At 52.7% G+C, this 11,958-nt stretch overlaps 1 protein-coding gene across 3 annotated transcripts in view; it reads left to right on the top strand.

Moving 5' to 3' along the window:
* The first annotated feature begins 2,009 nt into the window (after positions 1-2,009).
* LOC103817964 (ankyrin repeat and fibronectin type-III domain-containing protein 1-like) overlaps positions 2,010-11,958 on the top strand; it is a 248,524-nt gene continuing 238,575 nt past the window's right edge. For 2 of the 3 annotated variants that reach the window (XM_050979881.1, XM_018916204.3), the window contains exons 1-2: positions 2,010-2,097; positions 6,559-6,681. The gene's annotated coding sequence lies outside the window, so the exon portion shown is untranslated. The remainder of the gene's footprint in view (positions 2,098-6,558; positions 6,682-11,958) is intronic. The other variant, XM_030229683.2, reaches the window with a different exon arrangement.

Here is an 11,958-nt window from a genome sequence, read left to right as displayed (position 1 = left end):
TTTTAGCTTGGGAGCTCAGTGTATGCCACAAGTCCTCTGCCAGACATGGGCCTTTCATAAGATTTTTTCCTGTCTAATCACACAAAGAAAAATGCATTTTCCATTTTTAGCAGACCATTTCACTGTGGTGTCTCTTTCTTCATTCCACAGTATATTTTCCCCTGATTAACTCATGTTTACTCTCTGTGCTTATATTTTGGCAAATATGAATAAAGAGGGTGATGCCGGTTTCAGAGACAGACTGATGAGGCCCAGGTATTCCCAGTAACAAGCTGAATGTTAACACAGGGTTTCACAGATGCTCCTTGGGCTGCCCATCAGCACATTTATCTCCACTGGTAAATCCCAGAAGCCTTAACCTTCAAATTGTGCTAATGAGAGGCAGTCACATAAACCTTGGGCTGGCACCAGAGGCTGCTGATACGAATCACCACAGTGTGAGTGTTCTTAGAATTTTTAAACTGAAATTAAATGCTATGTGGCTCTGCAGCCTGGCAGGTGGATGTGCACAAAATACCAATTGGAAGAACATGGAAATACAGGCAGTTCCCTGCCTGAATTTAACAGAGGTGTATATAGTGCATTCTAGACTTAACACCAGGGGGACATTATGTCCATAACCTGCCATGGTTTCCAGCCCACCCTGCAGTGCCCATGCAGCTGGGCTCATCACTGAGAAAACCCTATCTAGCCCAAGTGAATGGACAAAACCAATTTTTGGGCTGGCTGATGACTCTGCACAAAGAGGCCCTGACTCTGCTTCCATCTGCATCTCTGTGCTCGGGTCTGGGGCAACACAGCAGGAACAGAGAACAACCTGCAGCTTGCTGTTCTGCACTGCAGCACGGAGCTGCAGGGAAGTGGTGGTGGCAGGGGTCTGGCATTGGGGCAGGTGATGGAGCTCATCCCCAGGACACTGGCACACAGGGATGTCTGCCATGACACTGGCACCCCAGCACACAGGGGTGCACAAAAGCACTTTCTAAACTCATCAGAGCTGTCTGCACTCCCTGGCCTCAGTGCATTAGGGTAGTGTGGCAGGCTAGGTTGGGGCTACAGGCGGGCTGGAGCTGCAGGTGCCCGCAGGCAGCTGGCAGAGGAGTGCAGGGGCTGGGGCTGCAGGCTGGGAAGCATTACCGGCTCCAGCTGCATCACCAGTTGAAAGCAGGACTAGCGGTGGAGGAGAAATGAAATAATCAGCAGGGATGGAGGCAGCACAGGGAGGAGCAGCCACTCTCAAAGAGGAGTTAGTAGTGACGGCAAAGCACTGCGACTCCTTGATCCTTGGTTTCTCTTAGGGTAGCAGGAATCCCCAAGCCATCGAAAGTGCGGGTCTGGCTCCCTGCTTTGATGCAAGGGAACCTCCCAGGTGAGCTCGCGGAGCGGTGTGTGTCCTGCCTGCAGCCCGCAGCATCCTGCCGCTCTTCACGAGCACTGAGAGCTTGCACGGTTTAAAATTAACATCCAGCCTGGGACGGCATTTCACTTTCTCCAGGCATCCTGCTCTAGCAGATGTCTCCAGAGTCTGAGGTTAGAACTACTTAAGAGCAAAGAAAAGCCACAGGACGCTTTCCAGCGGAAGGCGCGGGCGGGGTGCGGAGGGGCTGCCCTGTGCCCGTGCTCGGTTCAGCGAGGTTCGGAGCAGCTCCGAGCGCTTCCCCTGCCCTGCAGCAGCCTCGGGGGGCTTTGCTGCTCCCTGCGCTATTTCCCAGCGCTCTAATCAGTGATTTCAAACCGGTCCGGTTAAACTCGGGAACGAACCGCAACGGAGCGGCGAGTTCCCATCCCGGCTGAGCCGCGGTGAGCGTGGCTGTCCCCGCGGGGCGGAACGCCCGGCCGGGCCCGGGGACACGCAGAGGCTCCGCAGGGGCGGCGCTCCCGGCCCGGGCAGCTCCATCCCGTCCCCCGCGGCCGCCGAGCATCCCGGCGCGGGGCGGGCTGGGCCGGGCCATGCGGCGGGCGGGGGTGGCTCCGGGGCCGCCCCCATCGCCCGCTTCCTCCCCCGGGTCCGGCCGGAGCCCGCTGCCCTCCGTGCCGGCGGTGGCGGGGCTGCATCCTGGGCGTGCGGTCCGGCTGCGCCGAGGGACGGCGGAGAAAGTGAGCGGGCTTCTCCCCTTCTTCCCTCTTCTCTTCCCTTTCCCCCTCCTCTCCTCCCTATTTCGTGGGTCCCCCCGCCTCGCCCGCGGCTGTTGGGAGCGCAGGGCTCTGCTGCAGGAGCCCGGGAGTTGCAAAACATCTCCTGGCTTTGTAGAGCGTTTAATTTTTTTTTCCCTTTCCTTTTTCCCTCTTACACTTGGAGTAGCTAATTGGGTAGGAAAACACGAACTGCAGGGGTGGGATTACTTCATGCTCTTGCAATGCTGTTTTGCTGTTCGATTTCAGTCCTTCCAGTGAATAGAGCCTGCCTGGCGGTGTTGCCCTGGAGCGCGGTGGGGCCTGCGCTGCTCTGCCGCCAGCGCCGTTTTTTCTTAGCAGGTTTTCACTTTGAAGGACGATTTCGTTGTCTTGTTCCTGCCTTGGTTTAGGAGGATATTTGCCCTTCTGAACAGTGGGTTCCGCACTAATCCCGGTCCATGGCGTGTGCCCAGAGGCTTCCCCGTCTGGCAGGTTCATTCCATCACTAGAGCTTTTCTCCTTTAGTTTCAAGATTTCCGTAGAATATGTGATTTCCAGGGAAGTGGCGGTGCTGGCAGCGGGCTGTTTACTTCCCGACCTGCTGGCTGGTGTCCTGGCTCCTGCAGCCATGGATTGTCACTGTGTGGAGCAGCCTCGATTTTTTTCCTCTGTTGGTGAAAGCTGGATTTCTTCAGGTTTGTCTGAGAATGGGGGGACAGGGAAATTTCTTGTGCAGGTGACAGTGAAGTTCAGCCAACCAAACTAGCAGAAATTGCTTCCCTGAGAATACAGTATGTGCAGATGTGCTCCCTGAACAGTTTATTCTTGAATATGAGCAACAAGTTGTGTGTGTTGTATATAAATAAATAGAGCAGGCAAGTGCTGGGTATTGATTCCTGAGGCCTGGAGTCAGCAGGTTGCTTCAACATTGGGATGAGCAAGTTGGAGTTGGTCCTTGGGTTGGGTGGATGCATATTTACACCACTGGAACATCTGCAAGTGAAGGATCAGTTTGTGTTTGTCTCATGATCAGCTTTCCTGTGTATTCCCCTCCAAAAGGGAATGATGCAGTGTAGTGCTCAGGAACTCGCTTTTCCTTGTTACCTTCTTCCTAAGGGCACTGTTTTTGCTCTCAACTGTTAATTCCAGCAGTGAAATAAGAAGGGGGCAATTTGTCTTCCTTCTTTATCATAAATATTTTACCTGTAAAACAACAACCTCAAAAGTATTTAAACCCAGGGAAATTTGCTTTGTGCTTCTTAAGCCTGGGCTGTCTCCAATGGTGTCATACTCTAGGGTTGGCTGTTCTGCTTTATTTCCCTGAATTAATTTTATTGTGGCACTGAGAACTCCCATGTGGTCTCTGAAAATTATCCTGCATTTTGAGAAGTTCAGAACTTGCTGAATAATGGTGTTTTCTTCCCTGAAATAGAGGTGGGAAATTTCCTATCCCATCCTGTCCCTGGGTACCTGAAAGTTGACTTTTACAGCTTTCACCTCAGCAAAGCTGGGCTTCATTGATAAATCTTTTTTAAAGTGACTTGTCTCATCTAAAATTATTAAATGTTGGTATTTCTTATAATAGTTGGATGAATTAATTAGATGAGCAGAGACCTTCCTGCTCCCCTTCTTCTAAGTAAAAATCCATGTCTGTTTTTATGCTGACAACAGTTGTTTAAATAATTCCCAGCCCAGGGAACCTACAGTCCATTCCTGTTTGCACCTTGGGGCTGTGTCAGTCTCCAGTGTAGGGAAGGCAAATGCCATTGGTGAGCTTGTTCCTCAAAGAGCCAGAGCCCTGCAGAGAAGGCGATGTCACCTGGGTGTCTCTTTCTGGAGAACAGCCTCACTGGGATGAGGCATCTCCATCCTTGTGCAGTACCAGGAGCTATCCCAACTTTTTCCACTGACACCTGTTGTGATGTTCATGGGCAACTTGGGGTGCTCATCTGGAAGAGAACTCGGTGCCAATGTCCTGTGGAACAGGACGATTAGAAGTGGTCAGAGAAGGGTCAGGTGTTCTTTCCAGCATGGAGGTCATTATGGCAATGGGAATGCCAATTTACCTCCCATGAGTCATAACTTAAGAGCAAACACTCTTCTTGTCATCTCTAAGGTAAGAGGGCCCATGATCACCATTTGCACAGAGCTCAGCTGCAGAAATTCCCATCCCTGCCACCCATGTGCAGCAGTGCTGGCACTGGGAATGGCACAGGAGCAGGGCTGGGGCACAGCCTGTGTGTCTGGAGCCAGCAGCAGAGTGCCTGGGGAGTCCCAGGCTGTGTCTGGAGACAGAGCTGCAGAGTATGGTGCTGGTGGGGAAGCTGAGCCAGAGTGTAGCCAAGAGCCCTGTCTGTCCTGGCTCCTAGCAGGGAGTTGGCAAGGACGTGGGGACAGCCTTGGGGCACTGCTGGCAGGGCCTGGCTGCTCTCAGGTGCTGTGCTGAGGCAGCTGTTCCCCGTGGGGCTGTTTCTGTCCCAAAAGGAGAAATGTGAGTTAGCAGCTTTCCCAGCACCAGGATGGCAGCGAGGGCCAGAGCTGTGCTCAGCTTGGCCTGGAGTTTCTGCTGCTTGCAGCCTGCATCCTCTCCAGGCTGGTCTTGCACTCCCCTTCCAACTTGCCTCAGGTTTTTCCCAGCTCTAAAGCTGAGATGTTAAATGACATCTTTGTGGTGAGCTGTGGCAGGTGAGGGATGCTGTGTCCTGCTGAGGCTCTGTGGAATGCCACAGCCTGTTTGCTACAGCCCTAAGGCAGGAAGTGACAAGTGCCAACCCCTGTGGCTCCTGGCCCTGGGCAACCCCATGATCCTGATCCTGTCCCTTCATTCCTGTTTTCCATGTCTGTCCTGCTCAGCTGCAGGAGTCTCTCACTTACCTGTGAGACACTTGACCTGTGTCTCTCTGGGCCAGAGTGAGAGCATGGCGACTAAATCCTTGGTTTTTTGCTTGGTTTTTTTGGGGGGATGCAAAAAGGTATGAGGAACAGCTGCAGAGCTGGAGGATGGACACAGCAGGGGAACAGCAGTGCCATTCCAGTGGCACTGAATTGTCCTGGGCAGAGTTATGGGTGGGCTGGATTCTGTTGCTCAGGTGGAACAAGTTACTGTGGTCTCTGCTCCCCTTCAGCTGCTGGGTGGGAGAGGATCCTGTGTGGCTCGGGCCCTCAGGCTCCCTTGCTCCTCTCCCTTCTAGAAGGAAGTGTTGGCAAGTGTGTCTGGGAGCTCTGCTGCCATCCCAGTGCTTTCATACCTTGCAACTGCACCTGTGCTTTGTCAGCCACATGTTGTCCCTAAGGACAAAGGGACAGGGTGTTGCTGGCTGGGATCACCTCATGGGTGAGCTCTCTCCAGGATGGTTCCCAAAGGAAAGCCAATGCAAGAGCACAGGTACTTTTTTTTCTTTGGGTGTGAGGGTCCTCTCTGCCAAGACCTCCTGCACAAGCAGGGGAGGTTCTCCCACCAAAAGTCTGCTTGGGTCCCCTTCAGAGCAGTGGCTGCTCTTTGGTGGCTGTAGTGGCACTGCTGAGTCACCCACTGCTGCTGGCAGCCCTGGACAAGCAGGGCTGGCACAGCTGGCTCTAGGTGGAGTGTTTGCACCGGGGAGCCCAGGCATGCAGCAGCTTTAATAGGAAGTTACTTTTTGTGATAAATTGATGGCTTCATTTTTTGACCTTTCAAAGCTTTTCATGCATTAGCTACATGTAGGAAATGTAATTTTCCATGCTGAGAAACCAGCTCTGAAGCAGAATGACTGATGTGATTTTTTTTTTTTTGGATGTCTGGCAGACCAAATTTAGTGTGAAACAAGGCTCAGGTCCTGGGCTGAGCTCCTCTGCCTCAGAGATTTGGTGTCTGCATGACAGGGAATTAAAAAGGGAAGCAGGGAGAATTTAGTAGAATTGTTTTCTTTTGATGGCTTAGGAGCTCCTGGAGAGACACCAAGGCACAAGGGCTTCCAGACTTATACAGGGATTTCAGTGACTTAAAAGTAACTTGAAGGGAAAAAAGAAATACTAAAATGAGGGAGGCTGAGAACTGCTTGGTCTTCTGCAGGGCTCCTCTGATGCTGTTCCCACTGGTGGTGGCAATGGGATCTGATCCTGCTGTGCTGAGCAGCATTCTGGCAGCTCCAGTGCTGCTCTGTGTGCATCGAGGCAGCTGCCTCTGAGTGCCATCTCTCCCCTTCCTGTTCTTCTGGCTTGCCAGGGATGTAGTGCTGGGTTGTCCCTGTTCTGGGTGCTTTGGGGTTAGCATTTATAAGCCTTCTTCCAAAAGAGAGGCAGAAACCTACCTGTCCCAAGAACTTGCCCATTTTCCCCATGGTTACAGATGTTCAGGTGAATGTTCTTTGTGTGCCTGCACGTCACTCTGGTGCCAGTATCCAGCCTGGTTCTGGGTGTGCGTAACTAGTCTAACACCCAGTTTTGGTCTGTGTTTGTTTACAGGAGACACCTGGGGACATCACTTGGAGGTGCTCTGAGCTCATGTCTGCAGCACAGAGCTGGTAGAGGGTGACTTTGCCTCTCAGAGCATTGCGAGTGACACCTGCCCACGTCAGCCTGCAAGTGGTAAGAGTCAGGCAGGGCAGCTGCCTGTCTTGGTTTTAATATTTCTTGGAGTGCTAAGAATGTGTGACCTGCATAAGAGAGCCCAGAAGTCCCTGGGATGTGAGCTCTGCTCTCAGGTGGAGCTCCCCTCTGCCATACAGTGCTGTGCTGGCTCAATGGGAACGGAGCAGATGCCCTCTGACTGAGCTCCTTAGATAGGACCTCTTTGCTGTTCTGCTGCACAAACATCCCTTTCTAACAGTGCAGAGGGGGAAGTGGACTAATCCTTTCTTTAAATGCATTTAAGCTATATGTGAGCCTTGGCTGGGAACTGTAAGGCACATGGCCACAAACCCCCTTCACCTCTCAGCAGGTGCAGGCAGCACTCCTGGTGCAGCCCTGCAAGGCCAGGCCTTGATCTGCTGAATGCCAGACAAGCCTATGGGGACCTCAAAGAGCATAATCTCCTTTTGTGCAGGGCTTTTCCTTATCTTTGAGATGGGGAGAAGGGATTTCCCAGCCCTTATCAAAAGCAGAGCTGTAAGATCTTGTTAATTAGTGATTAGCAAGTGTCCTGAGGCTTTTGGCTACAGGGCAGGGGGAAAGGCAGGCTGGGGAATGGGGGTGTTTATGTGGGAACACTATCTTGAGGTCTTGTTGTACCTGCTGTTCCAAGTGTAAGGGAAATCTCGGCTTGGCCTTGGAGTGGGAGCTGTGTGGTGCCTGAGGTGCTGAAGCACAGCCCTGTGAGCAGGTGACTGTGACAGGGGGTGGGTTAAATCAGGCCCTGACTGCAGGTGATTCTGAGTGAGAAGTGTTTAAGCCCTCCCTGTGCCGCAGCCAGCTTCCCAATCTGCCTCCTGCTGCCCGCTGGGATCCCAGCCACTCCCGGAGCAGCAGGATCCTTGTCCCAGCCCTCAGAGTGTCACTCAGGGGCTGTTCCTTCTGCTTTAGCCCTGAAACCTGACAGATCCCAGCTTCTCTTTCTCGGGTATGAGGAGAGATGCCCTTGCTGGAGCAGCTTGCTCTGAAGCTGGTACATGCTGAACATCCCTGGTGTGTCTGTAAGTACACAAAGGACAAAAGGGAAAACATAATTTGCAAAGGTGGCTCTTCATGGAAGTTCTTGGGAGGGATCCTTGTTGGTGTGCCCGTGCCTGGTGCAGGACATCAGACTGGCTCGAGGGCAGCTGTAGCTCTGTTTAGGGCTAATGCCTTGTAAGAGGGGAGGTGTGAGAGCTTTAAGAGCTGCTGGTCAGCTCCACGCACAGGGAGGTTAATAACTGTGGTGTGAAATATGTCCAGTCTGTGTGACCCTCACAGTGAGTTTGGATGGCCAGTGTTGTTCTCTTCATTCACAAAGACGAGATGAGAGGTGTAGGTTTGTGATGGAGGAGGAGCAAACCTGCTGTGCAGGTTTGGCAGGGATCTGCCCTGGCTGGGATGTAGCAGCTTGACCTGGTGCCTGCTTTGAACAGGCAGGGAAGGGAGGGCTGCCCCTGCACCGGCCCTGTACCTCGGGCTATTGTTCCTGGTTGCAGGGTGATGTTTCTCCATGCTCTCAATCCAGATTCCTTCCCAGGGCACAGCCTCTGGATGTGCAGGTGTTGGCTTGGGTTTCCTCCTATGCAAATGAGTTTATAGGAATGTACTAAGCTCCTTTACAAAACAGCTTGAGCGCTAATGAAAGACATCACTGTGTAAGAGAGAAATATTGTTAGCCCATTACTACCATCTTAACGAGGTCACAGCATTGCCTTACAACAGAATTAGTTTGTTTTGCTCTAATCAGTTTTAGTAGCTAGAGTGCTCACTAATTACTCATGTCCTTGAGAAAGGAATGGGACAGCATGACTGGAGCTGCTGGCAGACTGCTCTGACTCTGAAATGAATTGTGCAGATGATTTTTTGAGAGGGCATCTTTCCAGCTGCACAGTGCCCCTGGAGTGATGCTGGCAGAGCCCAGCTTCAGCCAGGAACAGTCATGGTCTATAGCATGGCTCTTGTGGAAAGAGTGGCTTCAGGGGCATTCAGAGAGGCATTAGCAGCAGGAACATCTTTGCACTCTGCTGTTGTCTTCATGTTTATGATCCTATTTGACTTACAGCATGTAAATGTCTCTCTGAACTATTCTTTTCTCAAGTCTATGCAAATTTTCAAGACCCCAGGAGCTCTCAAATGCAGCTGCTTTGTAAACCAGAAGATTCACCCCTGGTATTTGCACCTCTAGAATCTTCTCTTTATTTTTTGTTTCCTGATGTCATTGGTGTGTTCCTGAAAAGACAGCCTGTGGCCACCAGGTTGGGTGGACAGGGTGCTGAGAGCCACTGCTATGGTGGTGCCCTGGCTCAGGAGGAATGACTGTCAGCAGGCCATGCCTTCCCTTACAGGTGTGATGGTTGTGCATGTGGCTTTTGCATGTGCAGCTGCTGCCCAGCAAAAGCAGAGCTGTGCTGATGGAGACCCTCTCCTGTGCCTTGCTCAGGGTGGGCTGAGACACCACAGGAACTGCTGTGCCCTTGGTCTCTCTCTCTAGTCCTATACCTGTGAACTGAGTCTGAGTGCAGCTTCTGATCAAAAATCAGGCTGAGCTCAACCATCCCAGCCATGCTGGAGGTGAAAGATTCTTTGGTTCCTCTCCAGCATCTGCCTGGCAGCTCCCTGAGAGTGCAGTGCAGGCACAGCAGAGCTGCAGCATCATGGTGCTGGAGCAGGGAATGGCTCTTGCTGGCACCGTGGCCTCCTTCTGGTTGTGCTCTCCCTTGTCCTTGATGGGTCCTTGCAGGAACCTGGGTCAGTTCACAGTGACACAGCCCAGAAGTTTAACTGGTTCATTCCTGCTAAAGGCCTAACTGGTTCATTCCTGCTAAAGGCCAAGTTCATGCTGGAACCCCCAGCTTTCCCAGCTTTCCCTCTCCTTAAATCCACTTGCTGACTTCAGCGAAAATGGTGTTAATCTTTGCTACACTTTCCATTTCCTTCCTTGTATTTCCTTCTGGCTCCTCTCAGAAGTGTTTTCTCCCCTGAAGCTGAGGGAGCTGCTGCTGGGCAGGGACTCTCCCGGAGGTGTGCCAGGAGTGTTGGAGCTGGGGCAGTCTGAGGGCTGGATCTCTGCTCCTTAGGGTTAGCCTGGCCACGACCAGCCAAGTGTCACTTGTCAGGGTGCACAGGGGCCTTGCTGGGGCTGCGGCTCCATCAGTGTCCCCCCACCCGTGGGCACTGCAGCCAAGACTGCTCAAGGCCTTCACATCCCTGACCAGTTCTTCCTCATTGGTAGTGAGGCTCAGCAGAGTGTCTCTTCCTGCTGTCCCCTCTCTCCTGTGTTAGGGAGCTGACACCAGTGCTCCCCAGAAGCCACCTGACTTGAGTCCCACTGTGGTGTTCCTCCAGCACAAATTTGGGTGAGGATCAGGATCTGCAAACATGGGACCTCTGCCACTTGCCAGAACGTCTCAACCACTGTGCCCTGAGCAGGTGGTCTGTTGACAGCCACCACATTGTCACCTATGTTTGTCCGTCCCCCAGCCTGAGCTCTCCACAGGCTCATCAGCTCTCCTAAGGCACAGCCCCATGGGCCTTAAGCAGCTCTTCCCTGCTGACCCACAGAGCCCACGTCCATCCGTGGCAGCACTTGGTCACTTGGCTGTCCCAGGGTGTCCTGTGGCCCTGGGGAGCCCCAGCTCTGCCCCATCCCTGCCCCCAGCACTGCCCTGTGCGAGGGGCTCGAGCCATGCACCGGCTGCACTGGGGGCCTCTCTCTTAATCTGTTTTGAATTTCCCACATTTTAATTCCATTGAATGCCCTTAATTCCTGTGTCATGGAACAAGGAGAGCTCTGTCCAGAAAAGCTCTGTTAGAGACGTGTATTTTGGCAATTCTAAAAATACACCTCGCTCGCCCAGGCTTGTGCGGGGTAGCTATGGCAACGTGGCTCCAGGAGCAGGGTTAAAAACAATTGCACCAATTAAGGGAGAAATAGAGCTGTTCAAACTTATCAAACCTAAAAATTTAGAAAATATGAAGTCACAAGCACCATGTGTGATGCTGTGGCCTGTTTTGGGTTCATTGAAACTGTGCCCCTTCCGCTCTTAAGCAGCATCCCAAGTGCTGATAGAGCTGGGGATGCTCAGTCTGGGGAACAGACAGCTTCAGGGACACCTCAGAGCCCCTTCCAGGGCTTAAAGGAGAGCTGGAGAGGGGCTGGGGACAAGGGTTGGAGGGACAGGACACAGGGAATGGCTTCCCACTGCCACAGGGCAGGGCTGGATGGGATATTGGGAAGGAATTGTTCCCTGGCAGGGTGGGCAGGCCCTGGCACAGGGTGCCCAGAGCAGCTGTGGCTGCCCCTAGATCCCTGGCAGTGCCCAAGGCCAGGTTGGACAGGGCTTGGAGCCACCTGGGACAGTGGGAGGTGTCCCTGCCCATGGCAGGGGGTGCGATGGGATGGGTTGGTCCTAAAGGCTCCTTTCCACCATCCTATGGCTCTGTGAAAGACAGCAGCCTGGTTGAAACATGGGGACAGAAGCATGATCTCAAGTACAGTTTTGGCCTGCAGTGCTGGCCCGAGGGAGGGCAGGTGGATGTTACAATTTGCATGCTGAGCTGAAATCTCTCCAAATCAATGGGGACGCTTTCGTTTATAGATTAGCTTAGGGCTGGGAACACAGGCTTGGTAAAAGGGACCAGATGAGTCTGAAAGCAATGTGCTATTGTTTGTAAACTAGGTTTGCCTTAATTCTACTTGCTGGGCCTTGGCCCCAGCCAGAGGAACCCTCAGGAACGTCATCAGCTTGCTGGGGATGGTGCTGGGGAGTGTCTGTCTAGTGGAGCTGGCTAAGCAACGTGGTGCTTCAAAAAGCTTTAAATAAAATTATTTCAAGCACCTTTTTTTGCTGTGCCTCACAGAAAAACAGAATGAAAGGATCTCTTTCCAAAATATTTCCAGGCTTTTGTTGATGTTGCAGGCATTTTCCTTCCCTGGTTGATTGTGCTTCACCACCTTGGCATGCTGATGCCATCCCATGTTTTCTGGGGGATGGGCAGAGTGGTTTTGGTGCAAACGTGCCTCTGCCTGATCCTCAGAGAAGTTTCTAAGCTCAGGGCAGAGAGCGGTGATGCTACTGCTCACTGTTCTTGGGCTTGAACCTGAGCTGGTGAGGATCCTGCCCTGCCTGTTCTCCCCAGGAGCTCAGCTTGGCTCTTGATCAGCCCCATTGACCCTGAGGAGCCTCTGGAAGCTTCTTGTTGTGCGTGGAAGCACTGGAGAGGAGGAGCCCGGGGAGGGGTCCCAGTCCCTGA

The sequence above is a fragment of the Serinus canaria genome, chromosome 14 (genome assembly GCF_022539315.1).
Source record: "Serinus canaria isolate serCan28SL12 chromosome 14, serCan2020, whole genome shotgun sequence".
Classification (NCBI taxonomy): Eukaryota; Metazoa; Chordata; class Aves; order Passeriformes; family Fringillidae; genus Serinus; species Serinus canaria.
This window is presented reverse-complemented; position numbering and strand designations above follow the sequence as displayed.